General features: G+C 43.5%; 1 long non-coding RNA gene across 1 annotated transcript in view; it reads left to right on the top strand.

Moving 5' to 3' along the window:
• LOC135110330 (uncharacterized) overlaps positions 1-7,500 on the top strand; it is an 88,516-nt gene that overhangs the window by 54,402 nt on the left and 26,614 nt on the right. The window lies entirely within an intron of this gene.

Here is a 7,500-nt window from a genome sequence, read left to right on the forward strand (position 1 = left end):
GGATGACCTGCTTATGTGGGACCTGTTGTGGTTATGACCTGTTTATGACCTGCTTGATGGCCCTTTATGACCCCGCCTACTGCCTACCTGTTGATTTCGTCTATAATACCTGTTGGCAGAGAGAGAGAGAGAGAGAGAGAGAGAGAGAGAGAGAGAGAGAGAGAGAGAGAGAGAGAGGTGATATTTTGGTAGTATTTTTTATTTATTTGTCATTATTTTTTTATTTTAAATTGACGTTCGTTTTTTTTTATTGTGTGTGTGTGTGTGTGTGTGTGTGTGTGTGTGTGTGTGTGTGTGTGTGTGTGTGTGTGTGTGTGTGTGTGTGTGTGTGTGTATAGTGTTATGTATTCCAGCTCTAGATGTGTTATGTATGAACGCATCAAACAGCTTAAAGGAGATAGAAGAGGAGGAGGATGAGGAGGAGGAGGAGGAGGAGGAGACAGAGAGATAGAGATAAAGAAAAGAAGATATCCATCCCTTCAGGAGTACAGATGAGTCACTTCCTCCTCCTCTTCCTCCCCCTCTTCCTTCTCCTCCCCTCAGTACAAGTGTTGTCCTCACCTGTGCATTGCGTCATTCATAATTTTTATTAATATCATTATACATTTATTGAGATCATAGTTATTTTCTAGTTTTTTTTATTATTATTATTTGATGAACTGGTAACGTAACTGCAGTGTGTCTTTTTACCTGGTTGTTAATTAATTGCCCCTGTTTTGAGGTGAATGGAAGAAAAAAGCGAAGGGAAGAAGGCGTTTGAATTTAGGAAGAGGTAGAAGGTAAGGAAGAAGGAGGAATATAGGGAAGTAAAGAAGGAAAAATAGAAAAGGGAGGTGTTCTTTTGTAGAGAGAGAGAGAGAGAGAGAGAGAGAGAGAGCAGGTGGTTGGTTGAAAGGAATTGTCAGGAAAGAAAGAGACAGACAAAATAGGTGTTGATGATGAGAAGGAAAGAAAAGAAAGAATAAGTGTTGAGAAGAAAGAATGAAAGGTGTTTGGAACTAAGAAGATGGAGGGAGAGAGAGAGAGAGAGAGAGAGAGAGAGAGAGAGAGAGAGAGAGAGAGAGAGAGAGAGAGAGAGAGAGAGAGTCCTCATTTGTTGTATGTAGTGTTGTTAATTGTGATTATTTGCTTAATTTCTTCTTTCTCTCATTTTTTTTATTTATTTATTTTTCTTTTCTTTTTAATTTTTCTCTCATTTCCTTTTTTTTTTTATCTTTTGTCATTGTTGTTTTTCTTTCCTCCTATTTTTTTCCTTTGTTTCTTTTCTGTTTTCTCTTTTTTCTTCCTATCTTTCTTTCTAACCTAACTTCACCTAACCTAACAGATTGACGAATTTATTGAGTAAAGGCGCCCCAGTACAGCCAATTACCGCCTTTGTGCAGGTGTGACAAGTACCTTAATGGCCGTACACCTGAGCCCACACTCACCTGCCCCAGTGTCACCTGTGAGCACGCAGTGAAGTAACCTGCGCGCGCATGTGTGTGTGTGTGTGTGTGTGTGTGTTCAAAATGCACGTATGGATGACTAAGATAGGAAGAACAGGAGACGCAGAAGAAGGAGGAGGAGGAGGAGAACAAGAATAAAGAGAAAGAGAGATAAAATAGCAACAGCTTTAAAAAAAAAATAAATAGATAAAGAAAAGAAATAAAGAAAAGCAAGTAGTGAAAATATATATTGCCTGAGTTCACAACCATACGGCAACTACCACTACTATTTCTACTACCACAGGAGAAATAGTGCAGTGGAAGAATATACTAACTAAAAACAAAAGAGAAAAGATAGGAAAAGAAAAATTACACGGAATTTACAAGTCAAGTGTTATATCAGAAATGACAATAAGTAATAATGTGTGTGTGTGTGTGTGTGTGTGTGTGTGTGTGTGTGTGTGTGTGTGTGTGTGTCTGTGTGTATGTGTGTGTGTGGAGGAAGAGAAGGAAGAATGACATGATAGGGAAGTAAGGGAGGAGGGAGGGAGGGAGGGAAGTAATGAGGAGAGGAAGCCAGCAGGTCATGAGGAAGAGGAGGAGGAGGAGGAGGAGGAGTGGGTAGGAAGAGAGGGAAAGGAAAACAAAGGTCATAAGGAGGAGGAGGAGGAGGAGGAGGAGGAGGAGGAGGAGGAGGAGGAGGAGGAAGGTCACGTGACAACAGCTTGTGACGTCATGGAGATTAGTGCTGCTACTGAAGATGATCTCCTCCTCCTCCTCCTCCTCCTCCTCCTCCTCCTCCTCCTCCTCCTCCTCCTCCTCCTCCTCCTCCTCCTCATTTCCATTACCCATTTCCTTCTTGATTCTCCCTCCCTCCTTATTTCCTCTTCATTATATTTTGCCTCTCTCTCTCTCTCTCTCTCTCTCTCTCTCTCTCTCTCTCTCTCTCTCTCTCTCTCTCTCTCTCTCTCTCTCTCTCTCTCTCTCCTGCATATTCCTTCCCTCTCCCTCTTTCACTTTCCTCTCTTTTCTCCTTCCTCTGTTCCCTAACTCTTCTTCCTCCTCCTCTTCATAGTTTTCCATCTCCTGCCTTTGCCATCCCTTCTCTTGCCTTCCTCCTCCTCCTCCTCCTCCTCCTCCTCCTCCTCCTCCTCCTCCTCCTCCTCCTCCTCTTCTCTGATATTACGTTTTCTCTCCCTTCCTCTTACTCATCCTATTCTTTGACTTTTTTCGTCACTAAGCCTCCTCCTCCTCCTCCTCCTCCTCCTCCTCCTCCTCCTGCAATGGTAAAGACTTCCCATCCATTATTGTGACTCATGGTTAGTTCCTCTCTCTCTCTCTCTCTCTCTCTCTCTCTCTCTCTCTCTCTCTCTCTCTCTCTCTCTCTCTCTCTCTCTCTCTCTCTCTCTCTCTCTCTCTCTGCCTTGGTTTGTTTAATATAATTGGATATGTGTTTTAATTCTCTTCCCTAAATTAAATATAAGAATAAATAGAGATAGGATAAAGATAGATAGATAGATAGATAGGTAGATAGATAAATAGATAGATAGATGGGTGGATTGGTGGATAGATAAACTGATAGGTTGGTAGGTAGTGTAGTAGAAAAGTTGATAGATAGACAGATAGATAAACAGATAGATAAATAAATATAGATAGGATTGATATACATAAATAGATAATAGACATACAAATTTTCCTCCTCCTTTTCCTCCTCCTCCTCCTCCTCCTCCTCCTCCTCCTCCTTTTCCACTTCATCTGCTTCCCCTCTTCCTTTCTTACTTCATATTTCCCCCTTTCCTCCTCCTACTTTTCCACTCCATCGTCTCTCCTCCTCCTCCTCCTCCTCCTCCTCCTCCTCCTCCTCCTCCTCCTCCTCCTCCTCCTCCAGTCACTCCTTTATCTTTATTCTTTAATGCTCCTCCCTTTCTTCTTTCTCTTCCAACCTTCGTCAATATTGATTATTCCCCCTTCCTCTTTATTCTCTCTCTCTCTCTCTCTCTCTCTCTCTCTCTCTCTCTCTCTCTCTCTCTCTCTCTCTCTCTCGCTCTCGCTCTCGCTGTCTCGCTTCCCCTTTGCTCCTCGCTTTACAAGAGAGAGAGAGAGAGAGAGAGAGAGAGAGAGAGAGAGAGAGAGAGAGAGAGAGAGAGAGAGAGAGAGAGAGAGAGAGAGATGCAAAAATAGAAGAGGGTGAGAGAAGAGGAGGAAGGGGAGAGGGAAAGGAGGAGGAGGAGGAGGAGGAAGATGATGTTATTAGAAAATATAAAATGAGAGAGGAAGGAAGATGAAAAATAACAAAATAGAAGAAGAAAGAGAAGGATATTGTATGGAAGGAAAGAAGAGGAGGAGGAGGAGGAGGAGGAGGAGGAGGAACACGACCAAGAAAATGTAGATAGGAGAGGAAGTGGAGGAGGAGGAGGAGGAGGAGGAGGGAGGAATATCAAAATAGAGTTAAAAGGAGAGGAAGAGGGAGAGGGAGAGAGAGAAAGAAAGACGGTAGAGGAGGAGGAGGGAGGATAAACGAGTTCTCTAAAGGGAAGAGGAAGAGGAGGAGGAGGAGGAGGATGCAAACAAAGAGGAAGAGGATGGAGATGCGGGCATGGAGAGCGAGGAAGAAGAAGAGGAGGAGGAGTAAGAAGAAGAAGAACGGAGGAAGAGAAGAAAGATTAAGAAATAGAAGAAGAGGAAGGAAATTAAGAAAAGTGAGATAAAATATTGATGAAAAGGAAAAAAAGAAAAATAGAAAACAGTTAAAAAAAATCATAACACACACACACACACACACACACACACACACACACACACACACACACACACACACACACACACACAGCCCTGTCTTAATATTTGATGACCATCTCAAAAGTGGGATGCGCTGGAAGGGGGAGGAAGGGAAGGGGAAGAGAGAGAGAGAGAGAGAGAGAGAGAGAGAGAGAGAGAGAGAGAGAGAGAGAGAGAGAGAGAGAGAGAGAGAGTGGCGGGGGAGAGGGAGAGGGGACAGAAATAAGTTTTGGGGATGTTTATAATTCAGTGCACGGGGTTTGAGAGAGAGAGAGAGAGAGAGAGAGAGAGAGAGAGAGAGAGAGAGAGAGAGAGAGAGAGAGAGAAGACACGATGCAGTTTTAAATAATGTTCAAATTGGTCTGAAGGAAATGTCAGCAATTTCCGGAGGAGGAGGAGGAAGAGGAGGAGGAGGAGGAGGAGGAGGAGGAGGAGGAGGAGGAGGAGGACGGGACATGGTCATGGAGAGGAAGGTGAGAAGATGGCATGGGCTGGACGTTAGAGAGAGAGAGAGAGAGAGAGAGAGAGAGAGAGAGAGAGAGAGAGAGAGAGAGAGAGAGAGAGAGAGAGAGATTTTCCTTCATCTTTTCCTTCATCTCCCTTTCGTCCTTTGTTGAATTAAGCCTCTTCATCCATCCCTCCCCTTTCTCTCTCTCTCTCTCTCTCTCTCTCTCTCTCTCTCTCTCTCTCTCTCTCTCTCTCTCTCTCTCTCTCTCTCTCTCTCTCTCTCTCTCTCTCTCTCTCATACACACACAGAACTCGACGCACCAATTATTTCTCTCCTCTTCCAGCATCCTCTATTCCTCCTCCTCCGCCTCCTCCTCCTCCTCCTCCTCCTCCTCCTCCTCCTCCTCCTCCTCCTCCTCCTCCTCCTCCTCTTCCTCTTCCTCTTCATACGTCTACTTCCTTTTCATCTCTTCCACTTCATCTTCTTTTCTGTCTTCCACTCCACGTTTCCTCCTCCTCCTCCTCCTCCTCCTCCTCCTCCTCCTCCTCCTCCTCCTCCTCCTCTTCTCCTCCTCCTCCTGCAAGTGGCCCTCGCAGGTGGAGTGCCAGCTGGGCCGTGAGTGCCTAGCGGGCAGTGACGGATTTAATGATCTGGCTGGTGGTGGTGGTGGTGGTGGTGGTGGCAGTGATGGTGGTGGCATTAATAGTGGTTGTGATAGCGGTCATTGTTGTTGTTGTTGTTGTTGGTGGTGGTGGTGGTGGTGGTGGTGGTGGTGGTAGTGCTTTTCGTCTTTTCATCATCATCTTTTTCTTCTTATTATTCTCTATTCTTATCCTGATTCTTATTCTTATAGTAGTAGTAGTAGAAGAGTAATTAAGAAGTAAGAGTAATAGCAATAACAACTACAACAACAACAACAACAACAACAACAACAATAGTAATAGCAGTAGTAGTAGCAGTAGTAGCAGCAGTAGTAGTAGTCAGTATATCTGAAGTAGCAGTAAGTTTTAAATGCCCGCGTCTGTTGCACGTGTAGGCGCAACGTGTTCCTGCTGGTTTTGGGCGGCCTGGCTGGGTAGGCTTATTTCAGGAGGCTTTGGCGGCCGCCCCTCCCTCCTTCCTTTGGTGCAGCCTGGGTTTTGTATGGATTTCTTGAGTGACGCCTTGTGGAAGCTCGTAGCCTTGTACTGCCCCTTTGCGCTCCCTGATGGCCCGCGCTAAGGCTCCAGTCCTGTTTTAAAACCCGCGCCGCACATCAGCTGCTCTCAGAAGGCGGTACAGTAGTTGAAGATACACGAGTTTTTAAGGGTCTTTTTTTTTTACGATTCTAGTGATATTAACAAAATTTCGATGTTACTAAGAGCTGTCCCGCACCTTCATTACTCTCAGAAGGCTCTATACGAGTTTTTAAAGATGTTTTTTTACGATTCTAGTGTTTGATTAAGAAGATTTCGATGTTACTAAGAGCTGTCCCACACCTCCATTACTTTCAGAAGGCTCTAGTTGAAGGTACACGGGTTCTTAAGTGTGTTTTTACGGTTCTAGTGAAAGGTTGATAAGATTTGTATGTTATTAATAGGAGAAACAGTCTTCAAAGCATGGCTAGTCATCTCTGTGGCATTTGCAAATGGCCGTGGTGAGAGAGCAAAACATTTCAGTTCTGTAGCCTAGAGTGAACATCATTGATCTTTTATTTTCTTTTTACACTAACTAACACATCATTGATCTTTTATTTTCTTTTTACACTAACACATCATTGATCTTTTATTTTCTTTTTACACTAACTAACACATCATTGATCTTTTATTTTCTTTTTACACTAACTAACACATCATTGATCTTTTATTTTCTTTTTACACTAACTAACACATCATTGATCTTTTATTTTCTTTTTACACTAACACATCATTGATCTTTTATTTTCTTTTTACACTAACTAACACATCATTGATCTTTTATTTTCTTTTTACACTAACTAACACATCATTGATCTTTTATTTTCTTTTTACACTAACTAACACATCATTGATCTTTTATTTTCTTTTTACACTAACTAACTACTGTGATTGTTACCAAAAGATGACCAAAACAGGAAAAGGGTTAAGCCATCACTGTAATCATAAATAAAATTAAAAAAAAATATAGAAAGCTCTAATGACTTCCACTACTGCCTGTTAAATTCTTACTGAATCCATGGAAACACCCTTGAAACCAATCATTTTCTCCAGAACTGTAAATCGCTTCACCAAAATATAGCTAACCGTGGCCAGATTCATGAAAACACCCTTGGAAACTCAAGTAACTTCCATAAGAGACCATTAGATTATTACCAGAATCACGAAAGCACCCTTGAAAACCCCAACATCTTCCCAGCACGTCCCTTTAAAACCATCGCTGGAATCATGAACACACCCTTGAAAACCCCAATAACTTCCACTACAGCGTGTTGAGTTTACTCCACATTAGACACACCACTCATAACACACACACACACACACACACACACACACACACACCTCTTGTTACACCACGTCCATTTAAGTATCTCACCCCAGCTTACTTCACCACCACTACCACCACTACCACCACCACGCCCAGTCCCGCCCCGCCCCGCCCACACACACACACACACACACACACACACACACGGGCGGGGGTGGGCGTGTGGCCGCCACGGAGACGCCGCTCAAGGTTCAGTGGGTGACATTTGAACCCTCATCCCTCCCTCACTCTCTCTCACTCTCCCTCACTCACTTCTCTCTCACTTCTCTCTCACTTTCATCCCTTAACAATTTTTTTTAAGGTGACGCTCTCTCTCTCTCTCTCTCTCTCTCTCTCTCTCTCTCTCTC

This window comes from Scylla paramamosain, chromosome 20, assembly GCF_035594125.1.
Source record: "Scylla paramamosain isolate STU-SP2022 chromosome 20, ASM3559412v1, whole genome shotgun sequence".
Lineage (NCBI taxonomy): Eukaryota > Metazoa > Arthropoda > Malacostraca > Decapoda > Portunidae > Scylla > Scylla paramamosain.